The sequence below is a fragment of the Arachis ipaensis genome, chromosome B10 (assembly GCF_059453495.1).
Source record: "Arachis ipaensis isolate K30076 ecotype BB chromosome B10, ASM5945349v1, whole genome shotgun sequence".
Lineage (NCBI taxonomy): Eukaryota > Viridiplantae > Streptophyta > Magnoliopsida > Fabales > Fabaceae > Arachis > Arachis ipaensis.
Window position 1 is genome coordinate 46,674,397 of NC_142435.1, and position 24,270 is coordinate 46,698,666.

The following is a 24,270-nucleotide window of genomic DNA, read 5'->3' on the forward strand; positions in this document are numbered from 1 at the left end:
ACTATGGACGGGTCTTGACTAGTTAGAGAAGAGAAAGAGGAGTTTGGGCACAGCCCCGGGGAAGAATCAAATAAGGTTCTTCAAGACCAGTCGAGAATCCCCAAGTGTCTAAAGAAAGATGCGTGAAATCTCAGTTTTCAGACTCAGTTGAACCGGGGCCTTACTATTGAAATGAACTGGAATTTCCGATAGATGTGACCCCTATCCAGAGAAGGGAAATAGGGAAACCCCCTAGAGCATGGGTTCCGGGGAAAGAAAGAGTGAAGAGAGATTACCTTAGAGCCGTAAGTCAAGAAGGGGTCTCCCACTCTTAGAGAACCGATTCCAACCCTCTTGGAAAAGACTACCTCGGTCCTTGACCTGCTTCGTTGCATCGGTCGAATAAAGATTTTCTAGGGCAGGTTTCTGGGAACAAGTCATAGGTCACCCGTGAAAGCTCTTGTTTCAGCTCCAGCGTACACATCATTTCCTTTTAGGGTAAGATACCCTGGCTTTCAGTTGCAGTACTGGTCATTGGCGACCTTGGGACGCATTTCAAGTGTACTGGGCACCCCCTCTTTGCTTATAGACTCAGCACAGAAAAAGCAAGGCTCTCCTTTGAGATCAGGATGTTATACCGCTTTTCCCTGGGAAGGCATATATGATAGTAGTCCGCTTTGTGAAAGTCCCATAAAAGCTCACTTCGCGGCAATGACATCCATCCAACGAGATATGCTTCGGGTAACATTCCCTGATCTGAAATTTCGTTAGTGAGCTGCTTCGGTCTATCCCTTCACTTAACCGAAAGCGTACACTCAACTTTGATTATCCAATGGGTAGGTTTATTGCGCACTCACGCCAAGTGCTACCGCCTCATTCTGTTCCTGAACGGTGAGGCATCCCAAGCCCCTGTAACATTTGGCTTTTTGCGTCCTTCTTCCCTGGAAGAGCAACTGAACCTTCGCTACGTTCCAGCTAGTCTAACTACCTCAGTGAACCAGAGAAAGCATCTCTATTCAAAGCAATCCAACCAAGCCAAGCAGCTATAGATCTTGAGCGTCTTGCAAGGGCATCTGCTTGTCTATTTTTTTTCTTGGGACATGCTCTATGGTCACATCACCAAGCCACCCAATAAGCCTTTTTGTTTGCGTAATTATAGTATGGAATCAATTCAGGTCAGGCTTTTTAACTGAATAATTACCAAGGAGTTGATTGATCACCAATTTCAAATCTCCATAAGAGTTGCAACTCTTTCAAATCCACAGCCATCTCAAGTCAAGTATGAGGGCTTGGTACTCTGCGAGATTATTGGAACAAGGTTTCGACAAGGTGAAGGAGTGCGGCAGCACTTCTCCTTCAGAAGTAAGAAAGAGGACTCCAGCTCCATCTTGATGAGCAGCACCATCAAAGTACATCTTCCATGGTGGAAGAATTTCGACCACAAGCACATCTTCATCAAGTCGTCAAACAATTCCCATTCAGGGTCAAAGAACTAGTAAATTCTTTTCTTTCTTCTTTTGCTTTTTTGGTTTTCTTATTAAAGGAAGGTTTCAACCTGGCATAAGCTAAGGTACCCCGCTCATTAGTCACTTCCCCTGCATGGTCAACTCTTGCCGGGTTAATGTATTTGAATTAATCATATATTCATTCTTACGCGTAGAGATACCTATTTCTAGTGGTTTGTTCCTGCATCAATAGTAGCTTGAAGCTATAGTTTAAGAGAAGTGACAAGATCATCAAAAAAGGGAGGCACTCAAGCTTGACTATACGATTGGTAGGAAAGATTTTAGACTTGAGCATACGCCTTCTTCCTCTATGGATAGGGCGACGTGACACGCAATGGATCGGTTAGAAAGGAGAACAAATTGATCACATGTCCCCTTCTCAACAACCTTTCCCGCATCAGTAGATAGAGTAGATTTCCTATCCTTGGTCAACCTAAGGATTTTCTTCTCTCTATATTTAGTTACCACCGACCCGAGCCTATGCGAAGCAAGCCTACACCCTAGACTGGCTCCAGGCCAAAGTGATGAAAGGGCAAACGGTCGTATATCGTAATATAATATAAAAAGGTCCATGAGAGAAAGCCTAGCCCTATCTTAACCTTATGATCCTAGTCAGCTCGTCTCTGTCTTGAGGCCAATAACCAGTGACTCTTTTGTTAACCACATGTAGAATATCTTTTGTAGTCGGGTAGGAAAACGTCAATCTATCTTTCCTTTAGTGTGTAACCGATTTCTATATGTTAAGCTCCCCTTTTTTTCTCTCCTTTGCTTTTGCCCCTCTTTCCTGTAAAGCAGCTTCTTAGAGTTGGCTTTTGCAATTGCAATCTGTCTCTGTCTGGCTCCTCGCTTTGAACTCAAATAAGACCTTCTTTTGGTCGAGTGACTTCGTTCCTGGTCTTCCTATTCCCTTCGCTTCCCCAGCCGCTGCCTCTAAGGCCCAAGTACTTTTTTTGTTTGATCAAATGATTGATTTAGATTTCAAATTCCTCTTTACCAAGGGAAGAGAGCGTGGATCAGGTGTCCTCTTGGATGTTCCAAACCACCATCTTGGACTTCCAGCATTTGCTTCAGACAGAAAGTTTGGGACTCAAAGTGTGCCCTCATGAGGCAGGGAAAAACTTCCAAATGTGTCTTTTACGTAACTTGGATAGCTGAGTGGTCAATCCTGCACCAATCGTTGATTTGTCTCCATTCTGCCTGATCTCCAAGGCTATTGAAAAAAGTGAATAAAAAGCCTAAGCGAGACAAGAAGGAATGTTGGAGCTATTCCCTTAGTGACATTAGCATCTTTCTTTCGAACATTCGGACATTGTAGGCTCTCCTCCAACAAAGGACTGGGAAACAAAAACTCACATTCCCGAATAAGCAGAAAGTCTAGGAAGATATCAACCATGGATGGAAGGTCTCCTGTAAGCCAGAAGGTCCTACTAAGTGGTCTAAGTCGAATCCCTTCCTTGAATGGTTAAGGAAAGCTTTCATATAATGCCTTTGTTCGTACCAGACTCTTTGACTTGGTTGGGACTGTAACCTTGAATTAGTGGGGAGACTGCTGCTACTACTATTTCCTCGCTGAGGGAGAGGTGGACGAAGGGTGACGTAGGAAGTAGTTCAAGCTGGCTTGTAGTTTTAGGCTATCGATTGGTCAACCGCCACTCAATGTCTGGCTTTAGACCTTTCTTGAGCAAGTCGGTGGCACCCTACTATCAATGTGGATTTTTGATCTATTTCTGAAAAAAAAAAGAAGGGATCCTTATGCTCAATTAGTTGAGGACGCACAACAAAAAACTATCCAAATCCAGGGTGTAATAGACGAATTGGAAGAAGAAACGTCTTCCATGGACAATGTGGATGAGATCATAAGGAAGTTCTCAAATAAGCTAAGAATCCAAAGTTCCTCTTCCTCCTATAAGGAAGGCGATTTGCCGACAGAACCAGAATGAACCGCCGCCGTGAAAGAGGTAACAAAAGAGTTTGCAATGTCGAGAATGAAACTTATTTTTAGTTGAGGGCCCCTCTCCTTAACTTATCGAATAGGGGCGAGTAGCTTCACCCCTCTCCCACATGGTCGAGTGGCTTTGGAAAGATAGTTCGCCAGGTCTGTCTATTTGTATACATTGGCAAGAGAAGCCTAGGTACCCATTCGCCGGAGTGAGGTTTGAAGATGCTCGAGCGAAGCGAGAGGAAGGAACAAAGTAACTCGACCGTAAGGGAGAGGAGAGGGAGAAGAAATCCAATACCAAGAGTGCTGTGTATCATACACATATCCAATAGCAAGAGTGCTATAGCAAGCTATCAGGTGTCGCAACCCGGACTCCCAACAATTGAAGTCATCATTACGTGCCCAACATGAGTGGGCACCTAGGTGTGAGCAAAGTCGATCCGGGAAAGCAAGCCATTTTTAGCTTCCCTATCAGATAATTCCTGAGTCAATACCTGGCTTTGAATAGTAGGCGGCATAAAGACCGTACGGGTGGTGCGAGTTCATAACTCCTTTATAAGAGATAGGGGAGAGATGTCTTTCGACCCCGGGTTATTCGATTTAAGCTTAAAAGAAGGTTGTAGCAGATGGAATTTTGAGTTCTCAAGAAGACATTGCCAATCACTTTAGCATTCTCTCTTTGCCTTAAATTGGAGAGTGCAGCAAGGTGCAGGAGGAAGGAGGGAAGGATTACTAACCTCCAAGCTCTTTCCTTATAAATGACTAACGGAATAGTTGAGGATTCAATGATCCTATTCAAATAATATAATGAAGTAGTTTAGTAAATGGAATGTTTTTCTATTATGCAACATGGAGACTATAGTGCAGAAAACTACATTCCCTTATGTTTAAGAACCTCTTGCCTGGCATGTACTGTCATGTCCCTAACCAGGGAAATGACTTAGAATCGTGATAAGGATTTATTTCGAATAGCTGGTAAATTCATTCTCTTAGTCCGTGGTAGTTCCATTCCAGCCCACCTAGTGCCCAGTCATGCATTTTTAGTCTTAAGCTAAGCGCTTTCCATCTGCCAGCCATCCATCTAAGGTCAGCCCTGCCCTTTTTGTTGGCTTAGAGCGAGTATGAAGTCAGGGAGGAAGAAGAAGAGCCCGGCTGGGCAGGAAGTTTACTGGTTCGCTAGAGCCAGGGAACGAGCACTCAGGGATTAGCATAGAAATGGAAGGCAGAACAAATCCAAAGGCTAATCTGACACTCTAATAATCCCAGGAGAGAAGAGTAAAGATCCTCTAGCCTGAGTCTCAAACTCTGGTATGTAAGGGAGGAGTTGCAACGCCGGCAAGTCTCTAATGTGGACGAAGCCATCAACGAGGCCGAGTCTTTGATGGACTTTGCCCATGCTAAGGGCAAGCATAAAGAGGAAAGGGGCGAAAGCCACTTGACTTACAGGAGAGGGGCAGTCACGCCAAAGGTGGGGGAGACCAAGGCAGTGACAAGGAGACGCGACAAGAACGCGTCAAGGCTCATGAGGACAGGAATGAGTCCGATGGTAAGCAGCAAAGGCTTTTGCTATTCCAGAGGGCTCTCCCTGCTGGCTCAATGTATGCTATAGCTCCAGAAAGTGTGAGTTTGGCCCCAGGATAGAGAGAAAGGTAAAAGAAAGAGGAGAGTGATGTTTCGTTTCAAGTTCGAGATCTCGTGTAGGTATACATGAGAACAGAGAAGTGTCCTACGGATTCAGAACCGGAAGGTCAGAAAAAAGTTGGAATGCTAGAAAGAAGAAAGGCCGGCTACCAGAGGAGCTATTCTTAGATTATATTAATTCTCTGAGTGGATTTTCGGAGCAAGGAGAGGAATTTTGGACAAAGAGGATAGGAAATGGAGCTGCTCTGCAGATGAATTCCCGGTGCATGTGTTCTTGTTCTCGAAAGCACTCCCAGTCTCTCCCCGGCGCCGGGCTAAGATAGAAAGGCTGGTAACGGCAATGAAAGGGGGTGTGCGTGTCTATCTTTCCTGAGCTAGTGGCATATCGATAAGAGTCATATGCCTCGCCTCGAAGAGAAAGGAATCCAAATCCAATCCCTAAAGCAATTCCGGTAATCAGAGCTATCGGTACCGCTGTGGGAGGGGCGGAAGAACTCCTTGCCCTAAGACTGACTGAAGAAGATGGCATCAAGCCCGATTTCATCCTACTTCTATGAGCAGACGATTACTGAACACTTTCAACAGAATGCCTTTGTGCGGCAGTTACTATTTCCGGTGAAGAGTAGCTTTCCCTGCTAATGTACCCGGTCTAGTCTCTAGAGGAGCCTAGCCTTTTTCCTCAAATGTCATTGCTAGCAAGAGCAGAGAGAGAAGAAGCAAAAGCATTACCACCGATCTTTGATCGCAATTGAAGAAAAATATGCTCTTACTGTTCTCGAATGCCCTCTTGCTGCAAGAATGCCTTGTTACAGACAGAAGCAACTGACATAGGGAAAATCGAATGCAAGGTAACTGAATGCTTATCCGGTGTTCGGACGAAAGAATCCCCTGCTCTTGTTCGAGAATCTGCTTCTTGAGAATCAGCTATGGGACGTCGAGGTAGTGCTAATGCTAGCAGTAGCAATAGGGTAAGGTAAAGCAAGGAAGGGAATAAAGATGGCATAGAATCATCTATCGTATCCGCGGTTGATGGTGTTGGAGGAATTACCATTGCTATTGAATCAGATGTGAGGGAGGTTTAGCCTAGCCCCTAACCTATTAAGTAAGAACAGATGCGCGAGCCGCTCGATTATATACGATCTTGGAATAAAGGGATTGAGAACTACTGCTTAGGCGAAGATTCGTTGTTTTCCAGCTCACTCTGTCTTGAAACCTAACCTTACCACAGGATACCGACTTAACACGGTATTATCAGCCCATTTCGAAGTAACGCGCTGGCTGCACTCCTTAAAGGAAAAGGTTTTCCAGTAAGGACAGCCTATCCTATAAACCTAGAAAGTCAAGTTTTTTTTAGCTCTTTCTTTTCCCGATTGGTTCTGTGTCAGGCAGAGCTTTGCCAAGGCGCATTTTCCTACGTGTGATCGGGCCGAAGTGAAACAAGGGATCAAAGCGTCGAGGCGCAAGCTTTCTTGATTATCCACGAACAGGGCTTGGGCTTAAGAGGAGCGGAGCCTTTGAATCAGATCCTAGCCCCGTTAGGGCTAGGGCAAGCAACCACAAAAGTCTTGAACAAGGGAAGGGCAGCATAGGAGCGAACCATCTCAATAAGGGAAGAGCCTGGGCATCTTCCCTTATTGAGATGGTTCGCTCGACGCCATTTTAGGATCTGTCATTTCATTTCGGGCGGGTGGAGTGAACCAAAGACGTTGACGATCGATTCCTTCCAAAGGGAGCTGTTGCCGGCCCTTACACCATAAAAAGAATACCTCCGACCCTTTAGAGAAATGCAAGAGAAGCTACTATTCTTTACTTTTTTGTTAGCCCTACCCTAGTGTATGCACTCAAGACCGACCCAGTTGCGAGCAATAGCGTCTTACACTTTCCCAAAGACCAATACACAAGTGATTCGCCATAGTCTAATCGATTGAGGAGGCCTTATTTCTATAGAGAATGCGTTACTTCGAAATGGGCTTGAGGTGGGAAACTATAGAATTTCTTTTTTGCCCGTAGAAGGCCTTATTTTTGAAGCAGTCGAGATGCTTTTCCTGGGCCTTGCATTCTTTTATTGTATTCGCTTCAATCGCTCCTGAATCGGCGGATCAAAGATCGGAATACTTTCCTTTAACTGCTAGAGGTGGATGAGAGGCCGCTATTTATTTGCTTGCTTCTCCGGTTCGCTCTAGTTCACCTGGTTTACAACGGTCTGTTTGCTAGGTTTTAGACAGGGGCTAAGGGCGAGTCATCCCTCTTAGCAGCTCTTTCCTAATCAATCAGCTTTTGTGCTCTCCCAAAACAGCAGAAAGACTTTGAAGAATTCCACCAACTACTGATCTCATGAAAGGGAATACTTTTAAACAAGACTTTCTTTCTCTTGCGCCACGTTGGAACGTATGGGCACTGCCTAAAGTTAAGTAAGAAGGCATCGGGGTGGCTAGCTTCCCTTCTTTTCTGGATCTTGACTTGGATTGTGATAGATGCAATTTTTCAAGTCTTGATTGAGGGCTTTGCACTTCCTTACGTCTCACTAGCTCACCTCATAAAGTAAAGGTTCTTTCTTTCCATTCCGTTAGACGAGAACTTGGTATGGAAAAGGGTTCTCCGCGTCGCATCGGTTTTTCATTCAAAGACTGGCACCCCCTTTTCATCTGCATCTGAAAACAGTGGTTAGGCCTTACCTGGACCTTCCTTCTTTTTGCATCTCATCTCTTGCTTGCTAAGTTTGTCTACTATTGAATTGAAGTCCGCCCAGTGGCGGAGCTAACAGCAGAAAAGCCTTTTTTTAGGGATAGTGAAATTCCGGATCGAAGAGATTCACCCGTAATAAGGGGGCAAAGCCAGAGGCAAGGCTATAGGCGCCTCCATCTGTATGGGGGAATTTTTTGCTCAAGCTTCTCGATCCGGGAAGGAACTGCTCGCTACTACTACATACGATGCACTAATGAAAGGCTCGACCCGGCCCGGAAGAGCGATCCAGGCATTTTGGAATCGTGATCCAAAGAGAGTCGTGCTGACGTGTATCAAGCAAAGTGATCACAAGAATCCATTCAACCGTGCAGCTTCCAGTAGATCAACTAACTTATGATGGCATTAATAAAATAATAAGAGATTTAGAAGCCTGCTTCACGTCTATTTCTTCTTCTAGTTGATTATCAGTTTGTGCTATCGGCTTTTCTAGTTGATTATCCATCTAGTGATGCCTACCAAAGCCTACTCCCACACTTTCTTCCTATGGAACCCCCATCCCCTTTCTTTCTACAATTCTGAGAGGATTGGGAAGCCTTTATAACAACAACATCCACAGATTTCCTTTCTAATAGAATATTTTTTTTGGGGGGGTTCCTTAAGTTAAGGGAGGGGGCAGGGCTTTAGAGGAGGAGTGAGGACCCGACTAATGGGAATCAAGACCCCTATCTCATAGGGGACCCTCTTGGAAAAATCTTTCTTTCTTGATGAATGATATGGTTTTCCATAAATCGATATGAATGGAGGATGCCTCTTGAACTTCTTAATCCAAGTTCCAGTGGTGGTTAGAATCTTTCTGCGGTGCGCTCTTTCTTGATTAACTTGGGTAAAAATGTCCGGATGAACTACATATGGTCTGATACCTATCTTCTTGTTGAGTTGGAGTGGTAGGTTATGTAGGCGCTCGAAATTGCTTCTCACTAGACAAGATGGTACAGCAATGAGGGTTCGACCCATTTCTATTTCCGGCAAAAAAGAAAAGAAAGTTGCAGACCTGCTTACATTATACATTTTATTTTTAGAGTGAAGTGAGCTCATTCAGACAGGGAGGGCGCACGAACGGAAGGATAAAACTGTCTTAATTAAACCCTTAGGAGAGTGCAGTGAACGAGCAAGGATACAGAATGAGATAAGACAGTTACCTAACAATATACCTTATATGAAGTACTGAATGAGTACTAAGAGTGAGACAGAAACCTATCAAGTTACCCACTTCCATCAGAAAATCTACGGTGTGGTGTAGTGTAGCAATGCATTGGAAGTATGGGTACTCTAATCCCAAGGGCAATCTTCGTGAGCTTGTTATTGTAGGGATTCCAATTTGGACTCCATCTCTGAGTAGCAATACAGTGCCCAGCAACAACCCATGGACCATCGTTAAGTATCTTTTGACGCAGTTGTTTTTCCTCTGTTCTAATAACATAATAACATAGTAGTTTAAAGGAAGATCCATAAGCTCGAAATCTGGTGCACCCCAAAGCCATAATCGTCTATCTTTCAGTTCATAAAGATAGAATCGTCTACCTAGTGGTTTAATGACAATGGCATCCTAGGCATATTTGCTTCCATCTTTCATCTGGAATATCAATTCTGGGCTGCTTCTCTATTCTTTTCTTTAGTTTCTCTGTATATACTGGAGCCATAGCCTTCTCTTCTTCCAACCAGTTGAAGTCTTTGTCAACTTCCATTGGTTCATGCCCCAGAAGTGAAGCACGATATGAGATTTGCGTTGGCTTACCCTAGGCTTTATGTTCTGCTGCCTTAGTTTTCTCTTGACTGTTCTCACTTGTATTCTCCTCATTCACCGTACTCTGTTCTTTCATAGGAGTGGTCGTTGGTTTCAGAGGCACTCGAGAGCTTCTCTCACTAACTTTCTCTCTCCCTTGGTGGATTCTTATTCATTTCTTCTTTTTATGAACAATCACCGCCGTTGGAATTGTTTATAACCAAACAGCTTCATTGTTGTTGTCAACTTGCCAAACCAGACACGTAGAGATTGCTTCAGCCCGTACAATGACTTTCGCAGCTTACAAACTAGATTTCCACTCATGGATTCATATCCAGCTCCAGGTGGCAGATCCATATACACTTCCTTCTCCAGGTCTCCGTTGAGAAAAGCATTCAGAACATCTGGCTGCATTAGAGGCCAGCTTCAATTCACAGCTAGGGGGAGCAGTATTCGAAAGGTATTAATCTTTTCTACCGGTGCGAATGTCTCATCATAGTCTTCACCGTACTTTTGGGTGTAGCCCTTAGCCACTAACCGGGCCTTATATTTAACTGAGTACCATTTGATGAGTAACTGAGAACAAGGGGGAGGGATGTAGGGTACCCTAAAAGTCTTTCCTCTCGCTTCGCTCGAGACCTAAAGCCCTTCGCCACTGCTTTTGTTTTTAATATAGTTGCAAGTGAGTCGACGGATAGGGAAAATTCTATTACACTGGCGATATCATTAGTATTCCCTGTCTGTAAGGAAAGCAAAGAAAAGGTCACAGTACCTCGCTCTTCTCTCTATCATAGAAAGAAAGATCTCCCCAGGTAATGAGAAGCCCTAAGTAAGTAGCTGTCTAAGAAGAGTAGGAACCCTCAGGATTAGAATAAAAGGGAGTGAGCTTAATCCTCAAGCAAGAGGTCTCGGATCCAACTCGTGAGAATGGAGGTGAAGCTTGAAAGCTGAAGCAAGGCTTCCTTGCCCGGTAGCTTCGCCCGTATCCCAATCAATCCAACCGATCCTGATGCTGAATTTCCTCAATTCCATCGCTCCCTTCCTTCTCCTTCGATCAAAGCTATACCTGTTCCGTCGGTGAAAAGAACTAGCATTACCCTAGCCTAGCTACAAGCTTTTCAAGTTGTGGGTTAAATGGTGCAAGTTTACTGAGGATTGGGAGGACGGCTATTAGCAGCAGAGACCCTTTAGCCCCATTCAAGCAACTCTTTGCTCGTATTGAACTATCACCTCAATGAAGCAGAAGCAGTCCTTCTTAGGTCCTGTTGCAGTTTCAATTGCTTCAATTTCGCTCCTCTTCACAGAACACCTTGGCAGTCCAGCATTTGCCTTCCCCGTTATGGATTGCGTCAACCAACCCAGTGTAATTCCAGTTCTTGATCACATTGTATGGCCCATCATGGATTGATTTCAACTTCCATGGTGTATCCACCATTGTTTATCAGGATTTTCAATTCCTCTGTCCACATCGCAGCATTGTGGATACATCCCGAGCATTCACCTGGAAACTTCCAGCGCCTATGCAAGCAATCACTCGCTTCTCAGGAAAAGCCAGTGCATAACCAAGTGTTGCACCAACAGACCATCCGATTGATCCATATTGCATTTGGAACTCATACCCACAACTCTTTGGCAGCTTCAGCTTCTGGCAGTTAAACCATGAATACCCTGTCTCAGCAATTACAGCGGATTCACTAGACAGCATTTTTTGTATATGTTGAAACAGAACATTAACCCTCAAAGGTTCCTTAGGTGCAGCCTTCAATGGTTGGCCCTTCAGGAACATATATCCTGTGGTAGTTTTCGTAAGAAGGAAGTTTCGTTATGCTTGAGTCGCTTAGCTAGCGCCCCTAGGAAATACCTCATTAGCACACACCCAAAAGCGGGGCCATTACCAATCACAACTCGTTCGGGCTTCACAATGATCGCTTTGTCTTTCTTGAGAAGATGTGAATACCCCACAGAGCAGTAATCATTGAAGATAGGTCTGGCGAACAAGTATGCATCAGCAGATTCCACAATTTCGGCACAGAAAGCAGTACTCACAGCACCCCTGTAAGTTCCAATGAAGTGGGGACGGTTGGTGCTCCGGAACAAGTCCTTTAGCTGATGGCATCAGAGCCAGTGCATAACCAGAAGCATCAGCTAGTTCCATAAGGGTCTGATGATCTGTTAAGATGTGATCAACCCCAACCAAAGGAGATTCACTAGACTCGGCCAGGGATGAAGGTAAAGCCTGGACAATTCAACCACCCAGTCATATACCTGAAACATGACACAAAACCTAAAAGAAAGTAAGTAGACAAGTCTACTTTAGGAGTGTACCATGTTCGGCAATAAACTGGAGGGTCTATGAAAGCCTCCAAGCTAACTGCTTGGTCAAGTGCGACAGCACAATACCAGTGCGGGTACTTCAGATACTGCCTCATCCACCCTTGGTACAGAGACCATTCTAAGAAGTCTCCCCACCAATAGGGTATGGGCAATCTTTCATTTGTTGAAAGAATGCCGAACGGGAACGCTGAGAAAAAGCTCTTTGCATACGCCTTCTTCCTCCCCTACTTCTCTTTCTCCAATAGACCCTTTTCCTCACTGACTAGGGGATGAATCTCTAGACAAAAAAGCTGTTCTATAAAACACTGCTGCCACTTCCTTTTCTACCGGCTTCCTTCAGTTCTAAAGTCAATCAAGAGGCGTTGAGTGAAGAACAGTTCAGTAGTGAATTCCAATATTTCCATATTCCCTTATTTCCCGCTTGTTAGCAACTTCAGTCTCAGTTCTAATATCAACCTGAGTAGGAATATTGAATATTCATATCTGGTTTGGAAGTTTTATCTAGTAGCTCACTGTAGCTGTAGGAGCGGGCCAACGAAGCTCTGTCTCAAAGAAAGGAAGTAGCGCAGAAAGCTCAAATAAAGGAGGGGAAAGCTTTCTATCGCTTTACATCTATCATAGATAGGAGATCCATGAATCTATGTAAAGCTCAGTACTGAGTTCAAGGGATGATGGAATTTTATAAGACGGAGCCCTTCCACATGAGATGATGTAGACTTCAAATAAAGTCAATACAGTCTTTCGGACACTTTCATTAAAGTGAGACCTTGGAGGGGCTAGGCGTAAAAAAAAAAGCTTACAGAGTGAGGGATTTGCATTTCCTTTTGTTATGAGGTTCTTGGTAGAGAGTTACCGCTAGGTGAAGATAAGGATCGCGCTTTCCTAACTCCTTCCTTCTTAGGATGATCTTTCTACTTTCTCGAGTTGAAGTTCGATTTAGGAAAGCCTAGCCTGTTAATAGAGCTTCCCTATGGAAGGAAGATAGTGAAAGGCAACATAAATAGAGCATGGAATCCCTTTTTCTATGGTTTCCTGCTATCGAAAGATGTAGTGTAGTGAATTCACTTTCTAAAGGGAGTAAGTTAATTGATCCTGACTTTGTATTAGCTTGCTATTCCGATCGCCTTATAGAACTTAGGAACTCCTCCACTCCAGATAGACTGAATTTCTTTCTTGATTGGTCCTATTTTATTTGCCTATGCCATGACTTATCTTATAGGCTGCCAAAAATGTGGTTTTAGACTCTAGACTTTCTAAGTAAGAGCCAAGGCCAGTAGAATGGATGACAGATAACAGAGGAAAGAGATGTAGGAATCAAAACGGATACTGTACTCTAGAGGAAGGTTTGTCAGTATCTATCCTTACTTTCTTTTTTTAGATTCGGAAATTAAGACAAGTCTCCTCTCATTTGCCTTTATTATATGCCTGGACAACCTCTAGAACCCCAGGACTAGAAGCAATGGCTTCCGATTAGAGCAAATGCCCCAAAAGCATACTAGCCATTGATGTAAGAAATCATGTAACTACCTTGCCTGAAATTCGAAAATAGATCTTAACTCGATCTAGGCTTTCTTAAGAAAGTAAACTGCTGGGGCTAGACAGAAAAGGAAAAGCCATTCTTCTTAGAAGCATGACCAGGGCTTTAGATCGTCGCAGAATAACTTCGGGGTATAAGTAAGAAGAGTCGAAAAGAGCCATGAGCTATTACATGGATGAAGGGTTGTCTCATGTCAAAAGAAGTGAGCTCATTCAGACAGGGAGGCTTAACATTGAAAGCGGATATTTCTTTCGTTACGCGGACTCGATTAGTCCGTTTTTCTAAGAGCATGTGCTATGCTAATCCAATCTAGTATATGCTAGCTAAGTCGGAAGTCATTAATGTAATGAGTGGCTAAGTGCGCGATGTGGCAAAGCAGCTACGTGAAGAGCATTTAATACAGGCGTGTACACCGGATCTAAGGATGCCCAGCCCAGGTCAATTGAATGTGCTGATAATGAATTGACATGGTGAATTCTGTGGTTTCTGCCAGTTTTTAGTTTTTATATCATTATAGTACTTGGGTTTATATTATCTACTTGGCATAGAGCCTAAACCTGTTTTCTATTTACTTTAGTGAGGGAAGCCGTAACTCGATGTCCTGACTGTGCTAAGCGTCTAATGTAAGGTAGTCCACTCGATCGAAGGCTTCTAATGCGGGTGATTGAAGAGGCAATTGCTGTTTTCTTTTTTTTTGCTGCTAATGCTTCTCTTCTGATAGAGCCTTTTAGTGGTTGCTTATGTAGTTTCTGTCCTTTTAGATCAGGTGAAAAGCTTAGCGGGGATGAATTGTTATCTTTATTGAGTTCTGTTATCTCCTGGGGTAAGTCAGGACTATAGTAAGAGTAAGGGGCGTACCGATGCTTGAGTTAATCGATGAGCTAAGGCTGCTTAGACTTTTAGAGTTTATCACTGACTAAGATATTAATGTTGCTGATTTCATCCCGAGTTGAAGAGTGAAGTAGCCACGGGCTAATTAACATTTCATATTGAAGGCTGTTCTAGGAGCAACAGAGCTAAACCCCAACATCCCTATAGGGGGTTTAAGAAACATTTAATCATGGTATAGGCTGCTTGAGAAGAGGCTCCATATGAAGGAGAGGTAGTCGATCACCAACCCAACTCTTCGCCCCAACCGGGCATGGCAAAAGGCTCTCTCTTAACTAGATGAAAGTGCCAGCAAATTACTTTATTTATTATATTATGAGTAATAATAGCGACAATCATTTATTGGCGGCTAAACTGTTTGTATCAAATAAGCTTCCCCGGGATGCGCTTTGGCTCCAGACTTCGGTCTTTCCAAGACCTTACTTAGCTCGGGCTTTAGCGACATCAAAGGAACGAAGGTTAGAGGCGACCGAAGGAAGCTCTTTAACTTTAAATACGGGCGTGGCGGCCTAATACAAGGAGCAAGAGTCCTTTTCCCCATCCTCTTCTAACTTCACCACTAACTAGTTAAATGAAAAAGCGCGATTTCACACGATTCTTATCTTATTTTCTTACTTACTTTCCATTCCAACGGGTAAAGAGGGCTTTAGCGGCTGCTTTGGTAGCTGTAGCTAGGTTTCTACATGCGGTAGCTCCGCTGAGTTAGATATGGTTGACTGAAAGTCGAGTGATACGTGGAGGAAAGCAGTGTGATCGAATGACAAGGAGAGGTGCGAAGCGATGACTTAATCACATCCATTGAGAAAGTTCCACTGTGCTAAGTCCCGGGATAATTTGTTGAAAGCTTCAATCCCTGTAATTGAGCTCTTTTGCCCTTTTTTTTCTTTGTTTGAGAGTACGGACGGAAATCAGGTGGAACTAGCACGTTCTGGAGAGTGAGACTGAACTCTCTTTCGAGAAGACAAAAATCTCCATGCCTACGAGGAGAGAGGGTCTTTTTTTAGTAAGGGAGATACCTTCTGTCTCCTGGTGAAAGGCCAAGGAAGATCGGATACTTTTCTTTTGATAAAACCCTATGGCACGGCCGAAGATAGAAGTTATTATTCTTTCCCCGCCCACTTTTTTGTTCGTAACGAGGGAGAGATAGAATGGAGTTCTTCACGAAGTTCGAGACAAAGGAATACTGTTTAGGCCTCTTCCTTATACTACGAAGAAGCCGGATTGCGTTACCCTTAGCTATATATGATATGCATTTTAAGTCAGATGCGACTCCTCCGCGATCTCTTTTAGCCTTTTCGGTTGAGCCTAATCCTCACCTTTTTGGTATCGTTTCAGGGTATGGAAGCCGCGCGACAGTATAAGATCGCAGTCCCTACTTCTGCTGCAGTCTTAAGTTGACTCAACAACTGCAGGAACCGAGGAACTAGAAGTCAAGCCTGCCTTCCCACACCAGTGCATGAGCCGACTTCCTCGATACGAGACGTACATGCTCCGGACTATAACTCCCGCCATTCCGGACAGAACTTTAGTTCGCTTTTAGCGGAAGAATCCGTATTAGGTCTAAGTCCAATGATACTAACTAAATGGAAATTTCCTGGGAGAGATTTCTTTTCTTGGCCTTTGTAAAGTAAAGTGATTTCTAAGACTAAGGTTAATGTCTTATTAAAGCGGGAAGCATTGAACAGTTAAAGTGCTATCTAAGCAAGTTACATTGGTAAGCCCTCCGTAGGGCTTATTCTTTGAGATTCCTTCTGGCTTTTGAAGAGAGGAGTCTTCCTTTAATATAATAGGCTTTTGCTTTGTAGCACTATTTCACCTGCGAGTGTTTCGCGGGAGAAAGCTTTTCAAGTGCTTATAGCAAGTGGTTTGTAAGAAGCCCTGCCACGCCTGTTTTAGGCATTCCTACTCCTATCTCCTATCCCACGGAAGAATTCAAATAAAGAGTCAGGGAATCCTAAGTAAGCTCGAGTAAGCATGGGATATTAAGCTAACCTGCCAACCAGCTAATCCGCCAGCAAACAGTTAGACATTGAGTAAGTCATTTCCGGGTGATGAAGGTTATCTAATAAGTAATGTGATATGAGACAAAGCCTGCTAGAGGAAATACATATATGAAATGTATGCCCCAGAAGAGCTGGAAGGAGTTACGGTTTGAAAACCTTATTTGATTCTGAAAGCAAGACCTCTGAAGGAGGCGGAGGAAATGAAAGCCTCACAGCCGGCCACGACCTAGCTAACTGAATAGCATCTTACAGCCATCATGGGAACTATGATTGATGACGACTACCATAGGACATCCAAAAAGAATGGTTACCCCCCTCTTAGGGAGTGCCACCTAGGGATTGCACATTAGTCAGTCAAAGTAAGAGGCTACTGGGAAGAACAAGAAATTTGTTCACCGATCGATTAAGAAAGCGCTAGCCCTTGTCTTCTGCAAAGCACGTCAAAAGAACCTTGCCCCCCGAAAGGGCATTCAGTAAGCAGCCGGTGGGAGTTGCCGTTGACTTTTTCAATCCAGTTGATATAGAGGAGAGAAAGACTAAACGGGCTTTGACCTAGTTTGACTAAGCCGAATCGAAATTGACCTCATTCATTGATTCAAATCCATGTGATAAAGTACCGGAGTCACAACCTAGTTAGAAAGGCAGCTGCGAGTCGTGGACTCAGACGAGGACCCCCTTCTTCCATACAGCACTAAGGAGCCCTTTTTTGCTTATTTATGATTCAGCAAGGTAAGGTAGCGTATAGCTTAGCCCCATTCCTCACTCTTTTTCAGTCCAAGGCAAGGAAGGGTCCAGTCCCCTAGACGGGCAGGAACCATTCCTGGAAGCTCTCTCTCCCAGTTCTTTCATAACGCTAAAGCCTTACCTATACTATAGGTGATAGACCATAGCATTCTTCATACCCTGCCTCTGAAGGATCGATGATAGACCATGGGAAACGGACCAATGATAGAAGATCGGAAACTGGGAAGAGGTCCGGTCTAGCTATTGATCATAGTAAGATGTCCTTAAGGGCTTCGATCGAGGGGAGTGAGATTCTGTTCCAAGCGAGGGATGGTTCACGAGGTGAGGCCTGTGTTCTCCCGGCTTTCGTCTAGACGATGAGGATCACCTAAAGCTATTGATTTGATAGCGGGTTAGAGGAGGCATTTTTATCTACTCTTAATATGATTATATAGAATACCGAGCTACCAAACAAGCCAACAAGCGAGTTCAAGTGAGCCCTGCCAATAGCAGAAAAAAAGGCAGCCTATTCAATTGCATTTCTAGTTCTCCTTCCAGCCAGAGAAGAGCCAGTTGGAAAGGCGGATTCTTTTAAGCTATCTACAAGTTCACGAAAGTGATTTCGCTACTAGCTACTGACATCTTTCCTGTTCCGGGTACGCTTCTTTAACACAAGAGTCAAGCGAGGTTGGGGGGAAAGGTAAAGCTGGCGGAGACCCCAGCTAAAAGTAAGTAACTGCCCGAGAAGGGTTCCAACTGTAGTGAAATGAAGGATCTTTCTTAAGGTTCACTATGGTTGGAAGAAGACAGGTGGGAGTGAGCCGAGCGAGGGCGAAGCAAGTTCCAGTGGTGGGCTGCCCCTATTTGAATTTGAATAAGGCTGGTCCCATTGAAATCTTTTTCATGGTATGGAACTCACTTCATACCTGCAACAGAGTAAAAGCTGCGGGAATGCTGACTCTCCTGGTCAATAGGGCTATTCAAACCCTAAGCTGTTACTGCAAGAGCTGCAGATCTTATCCTAGAATAGAAGCTCAACCAGTTGCCGGTACTCCTTCATCAGCTGTGGGATGCTTAGACGGTACTAGTGCTTGAGTAAGCGGTGCTCCCTTTCTGTTTGCAATTACCGCTGCAGAATAGTCATCCCTAAAAGAAGCTGTTTTCCAATTCCAATTTTAGAATAGGTTGTTCTCGAATAAGCTCTTTGAAAGATAACTGAATGCGTTTAGTCCCTTGGGGATGGGTCTGCGCCCAGGGGCTCTTTTTAGCACTTTTGAGGAAGTGAAGACGAATAGTCGAGTTGCCTGCTTGACTGCTTTCATATCCTGATGTCAGAAAGGGTGTTCTCTCGCACTCTTTTAGCTGCAAGGGAACCGTCAGGTTGTAGTGGTTGAAGTAGAGCCAAGCAGCGATGGACTAAGCGAGTCAAATAACGCTGGTGCGAACCATGTTGGATGACGGGCGAGGGTGAGAAAGAAGTCCTGCTCTGCTGCCCTTTGTTAAGCAAAGTGAGTTGACTTCGTTTCAGGCCATGTTGTTCAGTCTCCTGGAACTAAACTCTTAGATGCAGCCGCCTCCATCCATCGGCAATCCGCTCCCGTACGGACGTTGACATGCTTAGCGAAGGTCTCCTTATTTACGATTTACGACGAAATTTAGATCAGATTTCACGAAAGGAATGGAGAAAGACCCTCCTAACGCTGGGCAAGAAAATAAGAAGCTTCGGCTTAGGGCGACCAAACCAAGCTCGATTCGCTACCTCTCTCTGATTAGCGATAGGGGCTGTCAGCCAACAACAACAAAGCGATAGGAGCATGGGCGGTGGGAAACGATCGATAAAAATGTGTAATGTAATAAGCTGGCCTTTCAGGCTAGAGAAGAAGCGCCCAGCCCATTTCTTTCTATGAAATGAGACCTTCAATGCTTTGACTTACATTCCGAGGCCTGCAACAGAAGAAAAGATTGCGAGGTACTTCGATAGCATCAAAAAGTACCTTCCAGCTCTGCTTTGTCATCTAGCTCGGGCTGTTCCAAAAGGGTCCAACGCCCAGGGGTTCTCCAAACTAACTAATATCGCCGCGTAGGCATGGAGCTAATATAATAACCTCTTATGTAACTTCTATCACTAATCCCAGGGGGGGAGCAAGAAGACGAGCCTTCTCCTTTATCTACACTATCTTCCCATTATCCAATTTCATCATGAAAAGTAACTTCAGATTTGCCTTCGCGGGTCACTCGTTCCTTATAGATAGGGGCAAGCCTCGGCTCAAATGCCTTTGCCACCGCAAAGAATCATCTTGAAACAAAATCCACCCCCGCAAGGAAGAGAATAGGGAATAGGCTGCAGAGAGGAGACTGTGGCACTTTCGGATCAATGATTAGCTTTTTCTCTTTCTTCGACTATTGAAGCACATTAGCTGAAGCAGACGATCCGCGGCAACCCTGACCTTGTAAGGGATACAGCAGGGGATAGGTCCACTGGGATAGAATCCCGAGCCAACAAAGAATGAAAGAAGGAGTTTCTAAGTAGCTGAAGGAGCTAAGAAAGCTAGGAAAGCTACGGTTACTGGTTTAAGTATGCTATTGTCTCTCCTGGCCTGGGCGGGAGAGTCACTTCTATCCTTCACTATTAGTGAGTGGAATCCCTATGTAATCCTATCTCTTGAGGAACAGGAAAAGATAAGGTCTCAACGAGCCTTTCCGTTCATTCCTACTAGGTCTTGTCACCAACATCGCTTCTTACCCTGCTAGTGTTTTATCAGTCAGTGTGTAAATAGACACCTGAACCAGTTTCGAAGGCAGGAAAGAAAAATGCCTAAAATATGGTGTGGTGTTTTGACAAACTTTCTCTTGAAAAGCAGTGGGAGGAAACCTTGCGTCATTACTTAAGTAATTTCCGTTTGCCGGTATTTCATCATTAAAAGAAGATGGCAATAGTTAAAGTCAAATGGTAAGACCAGAGGGAGAGTTAAGTGAACTCCCAGCTTAAAGGGAACCACTAGTCCTTGCTTTATTTAAATTGGAAATAGAGTAACGGAAGCTCGCCACGCTTACTCTTGGTCATCTTTCTCTTGATCGAGAAATCAAAGAAGCTAGACAAGGGTTTTGCTAAGCCTGCTCAGATGATACCTAATCTAATCATAGGAATCTAAGCTAAGTATGCTCCTCAGTGAACCGGATCAACCACTTAGGCAGGGTTGACTTCTACTGGTGTTGGATTATTCGTAACCATCAACGACTTCACCACCTGGTCCTGAAGCGACTTTTTACTATGCCTTAGCCCTCCCTACCCACTACTGCCCATGCTGACTGCCAACGACAACTGGTACTTGACTTTCGGGCCATCAACAGAGATCCCTTCCACTCTTCTTCCGCTGTTAATCGGAGTACTTGTGCCGCCGTTTCCCCATCAACAGCTCCGAATTGGATCCGTTTTTCTCTTCAAGTGCTTGGGCAAGCTAGTTTCCACGCCTCGTCGGCGACCAAGCAAGTTAACCAATTCCGATTTGACTTTTACCTCGAGGTAAGGGGGAATGCCGCTCCATCTCTGAATTGTGGGGCCCGAAACAGTGTTGATATGGCCGGGTTTGATCCGGCATAGCACAGTGGCGTTTACGTGTTCCCAACAGACTTTGAAAATAACCGATCCCCGGATCGTCTCGCAAGCACAATGAGCCGAAAAGCACTTCCACATACTTGAGTAGAGTGCTCACGCCCTTTATCAAATTGATATGCTGACGCGTATAAACGCGGAAAGTACGATTCCAAATACTTTATTAATTCATGATCCTTCGAGTCCATTCATGGTTGACCAGAAGAGGTAGTCGGCTTACTCGCCTGGGATGCACCTTAAGGGGTAGTTCCTGGGTTACGAGTGTAGTAAGGAGATACAAAACAAAGACCTCATATGCTGTCAGTCTTTTGACGGTGATTATTCGTCTACTCGACTCCAGCAGGCAATCAATCGGTGGTAACTCTGAAGACTATGGTTAGCCTAAGAGTTTAAGCATGATTGATCAACCTGTGCAGTTGTGCTAGTTGGTTGCTAGTACACCTGTCCTTAGAACCACTAAGTGCCATTCCTTGGTCGGACAAGATCCTGACCATAGAGATGAGTAGAGACGATTGACTCTTTGGTTTAATGAGTGATTTGGTTATTATGAAATATTCAGTTTGATTTCCAAACCACGCATTAAACCTCGTCAAAGTCTCTTGGCAGGGAGCCTTAGAAAGCTCCCGGGTGATGATGTCACGATTTAAAACCGTGATGTTATCACTCACAGATGGTTTGACAAAGGAGCAGTGTATAGCTGCACATCTGTTCTGGGCGGCCTGTAGGAGATTAGGGAAGCGCTCAGGCTGGCTCTTTCTTGCTTTGTATTTAAAGCAGTCGAGAGTCTGTCTTCAGCGCTTTGTCGCTCGGGATTCTATCCCAGTGGACCTATCCCCTGCTGTATCCCTTACAAGGTCAGGGTTGCCGCGGATTATACCGTCTTTTCATAGACGTAAGATCCGTGAGGGTAACCATCTTGTCATTCAGTTGTACATGTCTTTCTTCACGGTTTCAAGGTTAATACCTTTAGCCAAGAAGGTTGACAAGTCCCTGTTTGACTCGATTGTTACTCCTGCCCCGTTAGAATCTGTTAAAGAAGTTATTTCTGAAATGAAACCTTACTTTAAAGATTTACTAACGAGGTACATCCCTGGCTTGAACACTATTCCTCTTAACCAAGGATTAGTGTTTGAACCCACATGGAAAAGTGTGCCTAGCTGGGCATGGTACAGAGATCTCTTGAGAAAGAGTGGCGATGAGAAAGGTAAACCTCTTCGGAGATTTACATCTTGTCGTTCACTCCTACCTTGTTTCTTTTCAGAATTGGCTGCTTTTGCCGACTTGATGAACTTTGTTCACGCAAGAGGCGAGCAGTTTTCTCAAGGTTGTCTCTGGCCGCCCTACACACTTTATCCATTCGACACGACGCAATCAACAAACAAGAATTGTCAACGCGTCGCTAGAATGGTTTGAGGCCCGTATTGGACCGTATCTACCAACTACATCGCAGATGAAGATACCTTCCAATACTGGTCGCCTGTGTGCTGCTTGTACGGGAGACGGGAAGAGGAGGCTATTTGCTGTAGGAAACTACATCAATCAACGCCTCTTGGCCCCTTTCCACGATTGGTTGGCCACATGTCTTCGGAGAATTCCGATGGACGGCACTTATGATCAACTTTCTCCTCTTGATCGACTAGAGGGTTCGACTGGTGTCATCTGTTCAGTAGATTTAAAGGCGGCGACTGATCGCTGGCCTTTACTTCTGCTGTTCGAGCTGACGCAGGTCCTATTTGGAAGGTCTTTTGCTTCAAGTGCGGTTAATTCTGCACTTGCTACAAATATCTTCCAGGTAGCCTTTGTCAAGAAGAGAACATTGGTCAGCTTTATTGCTGGTCAACCTCTCGGGTACCGATCTTCCTGGCCACTCTTTGCTCTATCTCACCACTTAGTGGTGTGGGTAGCGGCAGAACAGGAGTATCCAGGCAAGGTATTTAAGAAATACGCCGTGCTCGGTGATGACGTAGTCATTGCCGACCCGAAGGTCGCTTCAAGGTATGAAACCTTGGTGCATAGGTTGGGGGTTAAGGTGTCTGCGGCTAAAAGCATACGGTCGCCCGTAGGCGCTTGTGAATTTGCCAAGCGCTTTCGTGTTGACAATTTGACAGTTGATCTGTCTCCTGTGTCAATGCGTAAAGCTGCTGATGTCAAATCTCCAATAGGATGGTATAACTATGTTATATCCATGCCGAAGTCAGTTCGGTTATCTACCTTACTGAGAATTGGTGGATTTGGCTTCAAGGCTGCTTCGCGACCAATTGGTTGTCCCACGCATGGAAAGCGTGGTAGACGGCTGTTGGTTATGCTCCTAATGTTCTACACTAAGTGTTTCTCATTGGAGACTTCCTTGTCTATCGTTTTAGGTAGACCGATACCTCCTCAATGTGTGGGCGCTTTGGTTCACGCCCTTCTTGAACATTTTGCTCCAAAAGAGCTCAAGGTTCCTCCCATTGAGGTTTTCGCCTATCCTGGTATGGCAGAGTTCAATGAGTACTCTGTCATGCAAGGGTGGATGCGACAGTATCTGTCTTATCTAAAATGGTATTCGCTTCTTTATACCAGGCCTGTTTCTCTAGGTGATTTCTTTGAAGCCCCTGTGTACACTGACACATGGTTTTCCAAATCTATCGACCCAGATGTCTTTAGGTTTGGAGTAGCTTTTCGTGTCGTGGACATGGCAACACGTGCGTGTAACAAACCTAGTCTGTTACTGCCCGTTGTCGAGGAACCACCTATTGTTGATTCCTTTGTAATGTCTGATTAACACTTACAAACTATCTGAACAAAGACCTCCTCTTATCTTTCCTTTCTCTTGCTAACTGTGCATTCAATTCCTCTCCTCAGATCATGTAACTACCGCTGCCGGCCTCTGATCTTAGTTTCTCGCACATCCATGCTTCACTTTTGAAATGAGAACATTCCGCCCACAAGAAAGCTGGGCTAATGGATTGAAGCCTTCGGACAAGATTATTTTTCATAAATGAACAAAGGAATGGATTCTCCACAACAGCCAAGAATCCCTCCCAGAGGGGGTGTAATGGCCCCGCAGGGAAAGCCCCGCAGGGTGAGTCAAGTGGTTCCCGAGCGATAGAGGACTACAGTATACTAGTAATAGACTTTCTACTATTAGTCTTGAAAGCAAGGCACTTACCCATAGGTGTGGGGAAGTGACGATAGTAGCTGTTTCAGTCCTGTGGTAGGCCGTAGTACCTAAAAGCGTAGGGGGCAAAGGCTTCCCCAGTCCCTTAGGTTGGAGGGAGTGCTTCACGGGTGTGGAGCACGACCGGGGCTGAGTTGTTAACTCTTTCGCTGCCGACGCTCAGGGACCCTATCAGTAGAGCTACAGGAATCGAAGAAGTCTAATCCCAACCCATTTCCATTTCTCCCATCAAGCAAGCATCAGAGGTTGTCAAAGCCAGTTTTTCAGTAAGAAAGCTTAGGAAAGCAGGACTAGTGAAAATGACAGGAAGCACTATGGACTTTAGCAGGAGTCTTGAAAGCTGTAGTATTTTAAGTAAGTTCCTTGGCAGGATCTTTCTAGTCCCACCTAATCAAAAGCATTAGCCCTCTATTCTGCTTTCCAGGGCTAAGTCTTTCGATAGCGGTCCAGGCGTGCAATTGTTTAGCCTTTTAGAGTTGT

The 24,270-nt window shown here is 44.6% G+C and overlaps 1 pseudogene; it reads right to left on the minus strand.

The window, feature by feature from the left end:
* Nucleotides 1–10,066: 10,066 nt before the first annotated feature.
* LOC148579916 (pyruvate decarboxylase 2 pseudogene) lies at nucleotides 10,067–13,085 on the minus strand (annotated as a pseudogene).
* Nucleotides 13,086–24,270: the final 11,185 nt, after the last annotated feature.